Consider the following 15,167-nt stretch of genomic DNA (forward strand, 5'->3'; position numbering starts at 1 on the left):
AAGAAAAGTTATGACCAACCTAGATAGCATATTCAAAAGCAAAGACATTACTTTGCCAACAAAGGTCTGTCTAGTCAAGGCTATGGTTTTTCCAATGGTCATGTATGGAAGTGAGAGTTGGACTGTGAAGAAAGCTGAGTGCTGAAGAACTGATGTTTTTGAACTGTGGTGTTGGAGAAGACTCTTGAGAGTCCCTTGGACTGCAAGGAGATGAAACCAGTCGATCCACAAGGAAATCAGTCCTGAATATTCATTGGAAGGACTGATGCTGAAGCTGAAACTCCAATACTTTGGCCACCTGATGCTAAGAACTGACTCCTTGGAAAAGACCTTGATGCTGGGAAAGATTGAAGGCGGGAGGAGAAGGGGACAACAGAGGCTGAGGTGACTGGATGGCATCACCAACTTGATGAACGTGAGTTTGAGTAAGCTCCAGGAGTAGCTGATGGACAGGGAGGCCTGGCGTGCTGCCGTCCATGGGGTTGCAAAGAGTCGAACACGACTGAGCTACTGAACTGAACTGAACCGAGAGGGGATGTTGTGCACACAAAAATACTATTTATAGTTGCCTTTTTAAAATTAATATTCAATTTACTAAGGACACACATTTGAAAGCAAAGCTTTTCTTCAGGATTAAGTTCCACTTACTGATCTTATTCTATTTATAAATGTAATATAATCAGCACAAGACCTTCACTTTTTCTTCAATTAAAGTTTGATTAACTCAAGTTGGAAAAACTAAACTCTTAAACAATCAGTGCCATTTACAACTTAATTAAATTTGCTTAAACAATTTCAACTACATAGGAACATTTAATATATTTGATTTTCCTAAGTAACTTAAATGTCTAATTGAACAAGTATCTGGTACTCATAAAATTGTTGTGAGTCTGACAAATTAAATTTATAAATACAGTGACTTTCACATTCTTTTAAATTTTGCAGTACTTTTGCAAAATTCGCTAGAGTCTCCCATATTTCAATGTAAAACTACATGTCCACAGGCTTCTGTTACAGCTAAGACAGAATAAGCATACTTCTTTTTCCCCCTCCCATTGATTATAAATAAAAACCCTGGAAAAGGTACGTACAACACTGCCTAAGGACTCTGAAAAATAAATAATAGAAGGTGGATTGGAGAGGGAAATAAACACTCAAAGAATGACCAATACAGAAGTAAGTTTCTTAAGTATTTTTTCCTCCACTATTTCCCAGCTTAGACTCTAGAAAGCATGAACCCCAGACTGTGCAGTGGGCACAAACAGAAAGAACTCCAGAAAAACCCTCTTTCTTCTTACCAGAGGATTGGGGAGAGGGACCCTGCTGGATGGCAAGTGGGGTGGGGGGTGCGGAATCTCCACTTTTTCTTATTTACTGTCCAGAGTGTGATATGAGGAAAGCCCTGGTCTTGAGGTTATACTCCTGCAGTGTTGGTGGTGCAGAACTAAAACTCTGAGAGGAAACCCTTCTCTCTAGCTGGAGACACTGAGTAAAGGGGCTCTTGTGGGGAGTAGGGGGGAAATTCTGTTAACTTTTTCTCTCTCTTATCTTGCTTTACTCAGAAAGTGAACACAGTCAGGGGAAGTGTGTGGCAACATGAAGAGGCTAAAAGCCCAGGTTTCTAGCCCAAGGATCAGGAAAAGGGCTTTTAGGAGCCATAGAGGGTGAGGTCAATCATGGAGAGCTGGAAAAGAAGCTCTCTTAAATCTGTGTATAAAGTCTTGAACTCACTCTTGAGTTGTGCATTCACAGAACTGAGCCAAAGCAGAAGGCAGGTCAGGACTTGGGGTCTAAAATAAATAGGATTGATTGTACAATATTATATCACATTCAAAATGCCCCAAGTAACTCCACATACAAGGAACTAGGAAAATCTTAGCTACTTTCAAAGGAAAAGATAATTAGCAGATGTTGGCCTCAAGATGATCCAGATGATGGAATTATCACATGAAGACTGTTACATCACATCAGATCAGATCAGTCGCTCAGTCGTGTCCGACTCTTTGCAACCCCATGAATTGCAGCACACCAGGCTTCCCTGTCCATCACAAACTCCCAGAGTTCACTCAGACTCACGGCCATCGAGTCAGTGATGCCATCCAGCCATCTCATCTTCTGTCGTCCCCTTCTCCTCCTGCCCCCAATCCCTCCCAGAATCAGAGTCTTTTCCAATGAGTCAACTCTTCGCATGAGGTGGCCAAAGTACTGGAGTTTCAGCTTTAGCATCATTCCTTCCAAAGAAATCCCAGGGCTGATCTCCTTCAGAATGGACTGGTTGGATCTCCTTGCAGTCCAAGGGACTCTCAAGAGTCTTCTCCAACATCACAGTTCAAAAGCATCAATTCTTCAGCGCTCAGCCTGCTTCACAGTCCAACTCTCACATCCATACATGACCACAGGAAAAACCATAGCCTTGACAAGACAAACCTTTGTTGGCAAAGTAATGTCTCTGCTTTTGAATATGCTATTTAGGTTGGTCATAACTTTTCTTCCAAGGAGTAAGCGTCTTTCAATTTACATCACATAGCATATATCATATAAAGCAGCTGTTACAACTATAGTTCATGAAGTGAGGAGGAATAATCTTGAAATGAATGGAAAGACAGAAATTCTTAGAAGGAAATGAAACCTATAAGAAAGATCCAAAAGAAAACTTTATAACTGAAGATTCAATAACTGAAATAAAAAATTCACTCCATGAGCTCAATGGCAAAATGGAGATGAAGAAGAAAGAGTCAACGAACTTGAAGATAGATTAGTATAAGTTATCTAATCTGAAAAACAGAAAAAAATTGGGAAAAAAATAGAGTTTTGGGGGATTTATAGGATAAGAGCAAAATCTCTAACATTCCTATCTTTAGTGTCTCAGACAGATTGGAGCAAAGGCTTGGTGCAGAAAAGTATTGAAATTATCATTGAACATTTTCCAAATTTGGTGAAAAGACATAAAAGTATAGATTTAAACAGCTCTGCTGCTGCTAAGTCGCTTCAGTCGTGTCCGACTCTGTGCGACCCCATAGACGGCAGCCCACCAGGCTCCCCGATCCCTGGGGTTCTCCAGGCAAGAACACTGGAGTGGGTTGCCATTTCCTTCTCCAATGCATGAAAGTGAAAAGTGAAAGTGAAGTCGCTCAGCCGTATCCAACTCTTAGTGACCCCATGGACTGCAGCCTACCAGGCTCCTCCGTCCATAGGATTTTCCAGGCAAGAGTACTGGAGTAGGGTACCATTGCCTTCCCCGTTAAACAGCTCAGCAAACCCCAAAAGAAAGACAATTCAAAAACCTGATTCAAATACATCTTAATCAAACTGCTAAAAAAACAAAGAAAAAGAAAATATTTTTGAAAACGCCAGAGGAAAGCAATACATTACACTAAAGGAACATAATTAAAATGACTACAGATTTCTTATCAGAAGACACGGAGACCAGAAGACAGTGGAACCCCATCTCTAAAGTGCTGAAACAAAAGAACTGTCAACCCGGAATTCTATATTCAGTGAAAATGTTTTTCAAAGGCAAAATAAAGACATTTTTAGTTGAAGGAAAACCAAAAAGATTAATTGCCAGCATGCCAGCTCTAAATGAAGTGTAAGAGGAAGTTCTTTAAGAGAAAGAGAAATGAAGGAATTCCCTGGCAGTCCAGTGGTTAGAACTCAGCACTTCACTGCAGTGACCCAGGTGCAGTCCCTGGTGAGGAACACAAGCCAGATGGTAAGGCCCTCTCCCAAAATAAAGAAAGAAAGAAATGATACCAGAAGAAAACTTGGAACTTAAGGAATAAAAGAAAAGAAACAAAAATGAGAACATCTGGAAAATCCCCCAAACACTAGAAATTAAGCAACACACTGCTTGCTAAATAATACACGGGTCAAAATCTCGGAGTTTGAGGAGCTGGCAAGCTAGTTCTTAACCACAGGCCATGTGGCTCTCAAAGTTCTTCAGAACCTTGAAGGCTAGGCTAAGGAATTTGGAATTGGCACTGTATTTAATAGATAAGCATTTAAGGATTTTCACACATAAGGCTCATATTTGCAGATGGATATAGATTGGGGGATGGTGGGGCTGGGGAAGGAAAAATCTGTGTTCTGTCCTGCAAAAGAGGCAAAGTAAAAGTAAAGAATCTGGATGTTTCCAGATGCCTGAAATAAGACATTTTAGAAATAGGCTTATCCCTCCTTTTTCACAGAGGTTATTTTCACAGTCTTTCTGGAGTCTCGGCTCCAGAGGCAGGAACGTGGCTCTGCCACCAGCCAGGGGACTTTCTGAGGACAAGGGCCATATAACTCCATAATAATGGGGTTAACTAGCCTGTAGCTCTGGACAAGTCACTTAACATCTCTATGCCTCAATTTGTCCTCTGTACAATGAGGCTAATATCAGTTCCCATAGACTGGGTCATGACCTTGGGCTGAGCTGCCTGGAGAAAATGGACGCCTGGCTCCTGGTAACTGCTGTGGGATTCTAGCTGGAGGATGTCTCTCTAGTATGCAGGGAGACTTGGAGTAAGGCCTCAGCATGAGGAGAAGGAGTGGGACTTCTGCTCCAAAGGCCTGAAGCAGGGGAGGGGAGGGCACACGAAACATCCTCTGCAGAGACTTTGATCAACAGTCATGACAGGGACGGCTTCCATCCTCTTTGAAGCAGCAGAAAGATCAATCCTCCTTCTTATCTCAGCTTCTTTGTGCGGTGGCACCACGTGCTTCTGCAGCCGCTGCTACTCCGGGAGAGACCAGAGTAGCAGGTGATGCCTGACCCAGGCCTGCTGCCTCCCCTCAATTCCTTATCCACCCCCCGGGATGAGAGGAACCTGGCACTTTCTGGCCTTCACCTGGCCCGACCTCAGAGGGGAGGAGAAGGAAAAAGAACGCCTACACCCCAGAAAGTGAGAGCTTCTTTGACTCCTTCATTAAACTTTCATCAGGGTCCCTCCTCATCTGTACGTCCCCCTTCTTTTGTTCAAAGCCTGGCTTTAAAACATCACATTTTGCTGAGATCTAAAGATACCAAGACAGGCGGCAGGAGACTGGATTCTACTTACAAGTCTGCCTTTGATTTGCTGTGTGACCTTGAGCAAGTTACTTCCCCACTCTGGAGCTTAATTTCTCATCTATGAAGCAGAGTTGCTGTAAGTGTTTTTTCAGCTTTCAGTTTACAACTCTGGGATCAAGACCAGCCTGTGCCCAGGCCAGGGTTCCATTCAGGTTCAGATGGTAGAATCGTCTTTCTCAGATCCTGTCACAGAAGAACTGCCCTCATAACTCTGATTGCCTCCAAGTCCTTGGCCAAATGTTTTTCTGTATAATCCCATCACTGGAAAGATAAGCCCATGGGTTCTGCCCATGAAGGGGAGGAACAATTCCTATAACAGCTGTCCCCAGCTGCTCGAGGACTACAGAAGGCAGAGAAGTCTGCAGGCTGTGTCCCTGGAATGCTGAAGGAAGAAGAGAAGGGGGCACAGGACAGGGGAGGAGTAGGTGGTGGGAGGAGGAACCTCTTAGGACCTTCTGCTTCCGCATGTGGCATGCTTATAATCCCACCAGACTGGTGAGTTAGGTTAAGGGCTGGTAAGCCTCTTCTACCCTGAATGTCAGCTTACCCCACACAGGTACAGCCCCTCCCCAGCTGGGCAAGTGAAACAGTTGCACACACAGAAGAATTAAGATTCTCTACTCATGTTCTTCCCCACCCCCTGCCCCCCAGTTCAGTTCAGTTCAGTCGCTCAGTCGTGTCCGACTCTTTGCAACCCAATGAATCGCAGCATGCCAGGCCTCCCTGTCCATCACCATCTCCTGAAGTTCACCCAAACTCACGTCCATCAAGTCGGTGATGCCATCCAGCCATCTCACCCTCTGTCGTACCCTTTTCCTCCTGCCCCCAATCCCTCCCAGCATCAGAGTCTTTTCCAATGAGTCAACTCTTGGCATGAGGTGGCCAAAGCCAAAGTACTGGAATTTCAGCTTTAGCATCATTCCTTCCAAAGAACACCCAGGGCTGAACTCCTTTAGAATGGACTGGTTGGATCTCCTTGCAGTCCAAGGGACTCTCAAGAGTCTTCTCCAACACTACAGTTCAAAAGCATCAATTCTTCGGCATTCAGCTTTCTTCACAGTCCAACTCTCACATCCATACATGCTGCTGCTGCTGCTGCTAAGTCACCTCATTCGAGTCTGACTCTTCGTGACCCCATGGACTGCAGCCCACCAGGCTCCTCCGTCCATGGGATTTTCCAGGCAAGAGTACTGGAGTGGGGTGCCATCGCCTTCTCGGCTCACATCCATACATGACCACTGGAAAAACCATAGCCTTGACTAGACAGACCTTTGTTGGCAAAGTAATGTCTCTGCTTTTTAATATGCTATCTAGGTTGGTCATAGCTTTTCTTCCAAGGAGTAAGCGCCTTTTAATTTCATGGCTGAAAAAACCATCTGCAGTGATTTTGGAGCCCAGAAAAATAAAGTCTGACACTGTTTCCACAGTTTCCCCATTTTTTCCCATGAAGTGATGGGACCAGATGCCATGATCTTCGTTTTCTGAATGTTGAGCTTTAAGCCAACTTTTTCACTCTCCTCTTTCACTTTCATCAAGAGGCTTTTTAGTTCCTCTTCACTTTCTGCCATAGGGGTGGTGTCATCTGCATATCTGAGGTTATTGATATTTCTCCCAGCAGAGCAGGCCCCAAAGACAGGACCAAGACCGCAGAGGTCCTGGTCCTCCAAGCAGGACCCACGAACTGACATGGCTTAGGCACCAGCAGACGCCTCCTTCTGAGAATCCCAGTAATAGGTTTCCTGTGTCTGGTCCCTAGAACAATCATGGACCTACTCATGAGGTCAGGGCCAGTGCTCTCAGTCTCCCAGGGTCTGGAGGATAGAACTGTTCCAGAAAAGGGAAAAAATAGGTGGGAAAGGAATACTTTCGACCTCCCTGCTTTGTGAGGTGCTGATGTGTGTCAGGATCTCCTCTCTGCCTCCAGGACTTGGTCTTCAGCAACCTCCTCCACCTTCAGGGGCCCCAGCATGGCATGCCCCCTCCCATCACTCTGGCCACCTGGGGTTGTCCTATTTCGCCCTCCAGGAAGTCCCCAGAGTCAGCCCTTGGCCTACCACCCCTCACTGGCCTCTGCAGCTCGGGCTGTCTCTGGAATGGGAACCACCTGTGATCTGCTGCCCGGATTGGTTAGGCCCAGCTGTGGCAGCCCTGCCACCTGCCCATTGTGTGTACCTGAGGGTGGGTGTGTGTTTGTGTGCACACGCATACATACTCATGCATGTACTCTGTAGTACACACTGTATGAAAGTATAAAAAACATGTAAAATGAGATTTTATCAAATTTGACACACATGCATACCTTCCTGAAAGTCCTAATTTTGTATGTATCCATGATAACACGGTTCTTTCCCACCTTACTTTTCTAGTCTTTCTAATCTCTAGTAGCAAAACCTCTTGTACATGATGTTGAATTTGAAGCCATGGGTAACTCAACCTATATTACTAAAGGATCAGCATGAAGAAGACTAAGATGGAGTGAAACTGGAGAACTCCCAATTTAGAATTTCTTTTCCTTTAATGGCCTTGCAGCTATAGCCCTCTACATTTCTTTTCACGAGAGCCCTGGCATCACTGAACTTCAGGCCCCCGTCCTACCACAGCCAACCTGGTTACCACAGAAGACCCCTAAAGCCAACGCGGTTTCCCTTCAGTCTCTTCTCCATTTCACGTGTAGACCAAAGAACATCGGTAATCGTGGCTGATAAACACAAGAGCAGTACCACTGCTAGACCTGAGAAGTCACCTGGGGAGGCTCATTAATTCAACAAACCGGCTTCTGGTTTCAATTTGGCTTTTAACTGGGGAGGGAACTTGATCTTCTAAAGGAGCTCTGTTTCTATAAAACCGATAAAAAGCCTGTTTTCCCACCTCCCTTTCAGAAACACACGTGCTCACGGCAGGCTTTACCATCCCATCATCTGCAGGACACACTTTAGATGGCAAGTTTGGCGTAGAGGTGAGGCGCCCTGGATTGACATCATGCTGTGTTTTAGGAAATGTGTGGATGTGTGTATTGAGGGGGCAGAGTATATATGTGTGTTTGCACACACTTTGATGGGGCTGTTTGGGTGTGACTACGTGGAGAATGATACTAAAGCCTGTGGTCCTGCAGTTTAGGGCGCTTGTGTATTCCTGAATTTGAGGGGTGTTATATGAACTCCTTATTGCCAAATTCAGACTTAAATTGAAGAAAGTAGGGAAAACCACTAGACCATTCAGGTATGACCTAAATCAAATCCCTTATGATTATGCAGTGGAAGTGAGAAATAGATTTAAGGGCCTAGATCTGATAGATAGAGTGCCTGATGAACTATGGAATGAGGTTCGTGACATTGTACAGGAGACAGGGATCAAGACCATCCCCATGGAAAAGAAATGCAAAAAAGCAAAATGGCTGTCTGGGGAGGCCCTACAAATAGCTGTGAAAAGAAGAGAAGCAAAAAGCAAAGGAGAAAAGGAAAGATATAAACATCTGAATGCAGAGTTCCAAAGAATAGCAAGAAGAGATAAGAAAGCCTTCTTTAGCGATCAATGCAAAGAAATAGAGGAAAACAACAGAATGGGAAAGACTAGAGATCTCTTCAAGAAAATCAGAGATACCAAATGAACATTTCATGCAAAGATGGGCTCGATAAAGGACAGAAATGGTATGGACCTAACAGAAGCAGAAGATATTAAGAAGAGATGGCAAGAATACACAGAAGAACTGTACAAAAAAGATCTTCATGACCCAGATAATCACGATGGTGTGATCACTGACCTAGAGCCAGACATCCTGGAATGTGAAGTCAAGTGGGCCTTAGAAAGCATCACTACAAAGCTAGTGGAGGTGATGGAATTCCAGTTGAGCTATTCCAAATCCTGAAAGATGATGCTGTGAAAGTGCTGCACTCAATATGCCAGCAAATTTGGAAAACTCAGCAGTGGCCACAGGACTGGAAAAGGTCAGTTTTCATTCCAATTCCAAAGAAAGGCAATGCCAAAGAATGCTCAAACTACCACACAATTGCACTCATCTCACATGCTAGTAAAGTAATGCTCAAAATTCTCCAGGCCAGGCTTCAGCAATATGTGAACCGTGAACTTCCTGATGTTCAAGCTGGTTTCAGAAAAGGCAGAGGAACCAGAGATCAAATTGCCAACATCCGCTGGATCATGGAAAAAGCAAGAGAGTTCCAGAAAAACATGTACTTCTGTTTTATTGACTATGCCAAAGCCTTTGGCTGTGTGGATCACAATAAACTGTGGAAAATTCTGAAAGAGATGGGAATACCAGACCACCTGATTTGCCTCTTGAGAAAGCTGTATGCAGGTCAGGAAGAAACAGTTAGAACTGGACATGGAACAACAGACTGGTTCCAAATAGGAAAAGGAGTACGTCAAGGCTGTATATTGTCACCCTGTTTATTTAACTTCTATGCAGAGTACATCATAAGAAACGCTGGACTGGAAGAAACACAAGCTGGAATCAAGATTTCCGGGAGAAATATCAATAACCTCAGATATGCAGATGACACCACCCTTATGGCAGAAAGTGAAGAGGAACTAAAAAGCCTCTTGATGAAAGTGAAAGTTGGCTTAAAGCTCAACATTCAGAAAACAAAGATCATGGCATCTGGTCCCATCACTTCATGGGAAATAGATGGGGAAACTGTGGAAACAGTGTCAGACTTTATTTTTCTGGGCTCCAAAATCACTACAGATGGTGACTGCAGCCATGAAATTAAAAGATGCTTACTCCTTGGAAGAAAAGTTATGACCAACCTAGATAGCATATTAAAAAGCAGAGACATTACTTTGCCAACAAAGGTTCGTCTAGTCAAGGCTATGGTTTTTCCAGTGGTCATGTATGGATGTGAGAGTTGGACTGTGAAGAAGGCTGAGCGCCGAAGAATTGATGCTTTTGAACTGTGGTGTTGGAGAAGACTCTTGAGAGTCCCTTGGACTGCAAGGAGATCCAACCAGTCCATTCTGAAGGAGATCAGCCCTGGGATTTCTTTGGAAGGAATGATGCTGAAGCTGAAACTCCAGTACTTTGGCCACCTCATGCGAAGAGTTGACTCATTGGAAAAGACTCCGATGCTGGGAGGGATTGGGGGCAAGAGGAGAAGGGGACGACAGAGGATGAGATGGCTGGATGGCATCACTGACTCGATGGCCATGAGTCTGAGTGAACTCCGGGAGTTTGTGATGGACAGGGAGGCCTGGCGTGCTGCGATTCATGGGGTTGCAAAGAGTCGGACACGACTGAGCGACTGATCTGATCTGATCTGATCTGATGAATGATTTTGGAGCTCTCATGTAGAATGAGTGACAGGGGTGTGAACCCACCGAGGGGTGAGTGTGTGGCTATAGAGCACTGACGTAGGGATCTGTCTGCCCTGAGGGTAACGTGGGCTGGGCACCTGTAGACCTTCGAGCATCATGGTCACATTTTTTCCTGGAGAAGCCTCCTGCAAACCCTAGCCTTGCTGCATCTTCTTGCACCAGAGGGCAAGCTGGGCCTCTGACCAAACAGCCTGTCTGAGGTCAATAGTCAGCAGCAAGCTCAGTGCTCCTAGCTGTCCCTGTGGTTCTTAATGCCTGGCCCAGGTGGCCATGCTAGGTAGGGGCTGACTGAGGCTGAGGTATATCAAGTAGCTACTGTTTCCCCCTTTTTCAGGTGAGGGAACTGAGCCTGGGAAATTAAATAACTTTCTCTGGGGACCCAGGAGAGAGTTTCTTGGGAGGTTCAAGGTTAGCCTAGATGTGTCCTGGAAGAAATAATAACACAAACAACTGCTCAGTCTATGCTGGACACTGTGCTAAGCACCATACAGACATTATTTAAACCTCACAGTAGTATATCAAGTAGCTACTATTTCTCCATTTTACAGGTGAGGAAACTGAGCCTGAGAAATTAAATAACTTGCCCTGGGTCACACAGTAAAGAGGTTGTAAGACTCGGATCTGAACCTAAGACTGTTTGACTCTAAAATTTGTGCTCGTCTCTCCCTATTCCCACTTACAGAGTGTCCCAGAAAGAGGGGAGAATGGGGCTCACTTCTTCACAAAGCCATGGATAAACCTTAATTTCACAGAAGGAGTTTTGTACCCATGGATTTAAGATCCATGACTCTTGATGAGAAGAATAGGAGGGAGTGGGCAGGGGAAATCAAAAGCAGAGACATCACTTTGTTGACAAAGGCCCATATAGTCAAAGCTATGGTTTTTCCAGTTAGTCATGTACAGATGTGAGAGTTGGACCATTAAGAAGGCTGAGTGCCAAAAATTTGATGCTTTCAAATTGTGCTGGAGAAGACTCTTGAGAGTCCCTTGGACTGCAAGGAAATCAAACCAGTCAATCCTAAAGGAAATCAGTCTTGAATATTCATTGGAAGGACTGTTGCTGAAGCTCCAATATTTGGCCACCTGATACGAAGAACTGACTCATTGGAAAAGACACTGATGCTGAAAAAGACTGAGGGCAGAAGGAGAAGGAGGCGACTGAGGATGAGATGGTTGGATGGCATCACCAACTCAATGGACATGAGTTTGAGCAAACTCTGGGAGATGGTGAAGGACAGGGAAAGCATGGCATGCTGCAGTTCATGGGGTTGCAAAGAGTCGGACACGACAGAGCGACTGAACACCACCACCAGCACCTAGAGAAGGCCCCTGGAACTACTGGAGAGAACTCCCTCTCAGCTCTGACAGGTGATGGAGCTTGACGTACAGATCTCAGTCCACACTGCTGTCCCTGGAGCCCTGTGTGTACAAGGTTCCCGCTGCTGGTTTTTATGCCTGCTTTGCATCACCCGAGGGGTAACGATGCTGGGAAGGGACTCAGGTCAAGTGGTCAGAGACACCACTGGACACACAGTGGCTCTTGCCTGCGCTGGGAGACGCTGCCCATTCCTTTTTTTCTTGGATTTCAGTTGCAGGGGAAATGCATTATTTTTTCATTAAAAATTCATTTTGGAACAGATAGCCTTCAGAGATGTAATTAGCCATGTTATTTCTCTCCATTAGCTGTCCCTGGAGTTTGCTGGAATTCCTTGTCCTTTTTCCTCTCCATTTCACTCTTTTCCATCCTCTTTACATGTAGGTTGTAACACTGCCCCACTATCTCCCCCAACACTGCACACTCTGAATTTGGGTGGAATAACTATTTTAAAGCCTGGATGAGGAGTTAGAGCAAGCTCCCTCCTCCCGCCTGGGTTCTGGGATCATAGTCCCCTGAGCCAGCAAGGGGTTCATAGATGCCCACTTCTGCTCATAGGATGAGGGGGTCAGCTTGACATGACACAGAGCTGGCCTGGCTGGTAGCCAGTCTAAGCAGAGTGTGGAGGTTCCTGGCTCCCCACTGACTAGCTGGTCGACCCCAAGCAAGTAGATTCTGTTGCCCTCACCAGGCGGTCAAGGTTGGCAATGACATATACAAAGTCCCTCCCCTGATGTACATAGCGGGTGCCCTCTAAAAGGAAGTCGTGGTCAGCATGTCCAGGGACAAGACAGGGGCTTCTGGGGACTGAATGAGCAGTAGACAGTGCAGCATGAAAGAGGCAGCCTCTCACTGAGAATCGAAGTCCCATGCTTGGAGGGCAAGAGTCAGGAAGAACCATGATGAGGATCCCCTAAGGAGCAAGACCACCTTCAGAGCAGGGGCGAGCTTGTGGGGACAGCTGCCCAGGGCTGAAAGCACCTCTTCTTTGCTGAGTGTGGTGGTTTCTACCTAGAGTTGCTCCTATGAGTTATTCCTGGCGTGCATGACAGCTGGATTGAAGGTGACAAGTGCTGTCATCCTCAACTAACTAAGGGGAAGGATAGAGCAAGGGAGGGCTCCCCAAGATGATGAGGTTGGCCCCCAGTGCAGCAAATAACCCAGGACACCCCAACTGGCTCCAGGGACTTCAGGTGGCTGGGCAGGCTATTGCTCTGGGGAATTCCAACACCACACGCTCAGAAGACAGCTGTCTCCGCCCCCAACCCCCAGCCCTCTCTTCCCCTCCCGCTAGTGACACATGAGGTGCAGCTGTCTCCAGCATTGTCAGAAATACTGCACTCCATGGGGGCGAGGGCAGAAAACCTGCTGCCGAAAACCTAAACTTATCCCGGTTCCCCACAAGGAGGGGCAAAGAGAAAAGCACCGCTTTAGCATAAAAGGTTGTTGGCACTTCGCGGTGAAATCAAATCCGAATGCATGTGATTTATACCAAGAGGTAGCATGGCCCAGACTAGACAGTCACGGGTAGGCGTCCTTTGAAGGAGGCTACCTGGTAACTGTTCCAGGGACCTGGCGCATCTCATTTCACAGAGTCGTGTCATGTCGCATTGACATGAAGGGAACTGGAGGGAACTTGGTTTCTAATACAGGCCTCACCCCGCTTTCATAGCAACCGTGGTCCTCGGGTTCCTGGAAAAAGGCAGAGAAACCGGAACTGTCGGGCTCACAAGCTCTTTGAACTTTTTCACTGATGTTCTTGCAAGCCTGGTGGAAGCCGGCGGCATCTTGACTCAAGTCTAGTTCATAGAGATTTTCATAGACGTTTCCTGGGCATTGGTAATACTAATGTTGATGCTGAGGTTTCTGACTACGCCCGCGCCCTGGGCTCTTGGACCCTACTCAGCTCTCAACACAGGCTGCTTCATACCCTCCTGTTCCACGAGGTGCTATCATTCCCTGCCCCAGGACATACGATGCTGAGACTCAGAAAGGTTAAGAGATGGTGTCAAGCAAATGACACCTGTTACCACCTCTGGGGTGGGGAGGGGGCAGTCCCACTGCATGGAGGAGAGCAAAGAGCACAGAATGCCTGCCAGCAGCAGCCCAGAATGTCAACCTGCTCCGTGGTCTGCATGTGTGTCAGGGTTCCAAGAAAGACACGACTCCCACAGGCACTGGAGGGAAGAGTGCTTTACTCACGCAGAGAGGCGACAGAGCAGGATCAGCTTCAGTAGCTGGCATCGGTCCCCCGGGGCCCCAAAAAGACCCCTTTCCCTCCCTGCCAGGTGGAGATACAGCAGCAGGATTGGCCAGGTGCCATATGATGCACACACTCAAGCAGAACAAAGGAGCACACACTAAATCTAAAACAGGGAAAGCTACCCCACACGAGGCGGTCAGTCCAGCATAGCCTGCAAGGGCTCCCTATCTCTTGGCAAGGGAGCGCCCCAGGCCTAAGGCCCACTCTTACACGCTGAGCAGGGGCGGAAAGACAGCACAAATGAAATGGTCTTTCCCAACAAGTGGGGCCAAGTTCACATCAGGGCTGGGCGGCAGGGTCAGGGTCTGAACCTGGGCTTTTCTGGCATCAAAGCCCACGAGCCTTCTCATTGTACCAACACTGTATATCACTCTGCCAGGTACCTCTCACCAGTTCCATACAGGGAACTGAGGCATGTTTCAGTATCATTGTGTTTCCCTTGCCTGCTTCTTCTATTTAAGAAGTTCAGAAAAACTGTACCACAGATCAGCACTGCGTGTGTGCCTGCTAAGTCACTTCAGTCGTGTCCGACTCTTTGAGATCCTGTGAACTGTAGCCTGCCAGGCTCCTCCATCCATGGGATTCTCCATGCAAGAATACTGGAGAGGGTTGCCATGCCCTCCTCCAGGGAATCTTCCCAATTCAGGGATCAAACCCAGATCAGCATTACAAACAGCAAATAAATATGCAGTGTGGAACAGGCATAGATTTATAGGCTCTGGTGGGGGTGGGGGTAAGTTATAACCAACAGATTCCCATAGCCAGTCTCTCTTCCGCGTCTGCCTCCCCACCACTGTCCCGGCAGCCCCTGGACAATCAGAGTCCTCAGAGCAAAGATGGACTGGGAGGTTTTCTCCCTCCCAGGATTTCTCTAATAACAAATGCTCTATCTCACCAACCTTTACCCACACTCTAATACCAAGAATAATATTTTAAAACCTGGGATTCTTGTGCCCTGAAGAATCCCCACATACAGGAATTTAAAGCAGAAAAGTGGGCCCCCATCAGGGACGTAGGGAGTGTAACGCAGGAGAATCTACAGAATTTGGAAAGTGAAAGTCACTCAGTTGCATCCAGCTCTTTGCAACCCCATATAGTCCATGGAATTCTCCAGGCCAGAATACTGGAGTGGGTAGCTGTTCCCTTCTCCA

Source organism: Bos indicus, chromosome 10, assembly GCF_029378745.1.
Source record: "Bos indicus isolate NIAB-ARS_2022 breed Sahiwal x Tharparkar chromosome 10, NIAB-ARS_B.indTharparkar_mat_pri_1.0, whole genome shotgun sequence".
NCBI classification, from domain to species: domain Eukaryota; kingdom Metazoa; phylum Chordata; class Mammalia; order Artiodactyla; family Bovidae; genus Bos; species Bos indicus.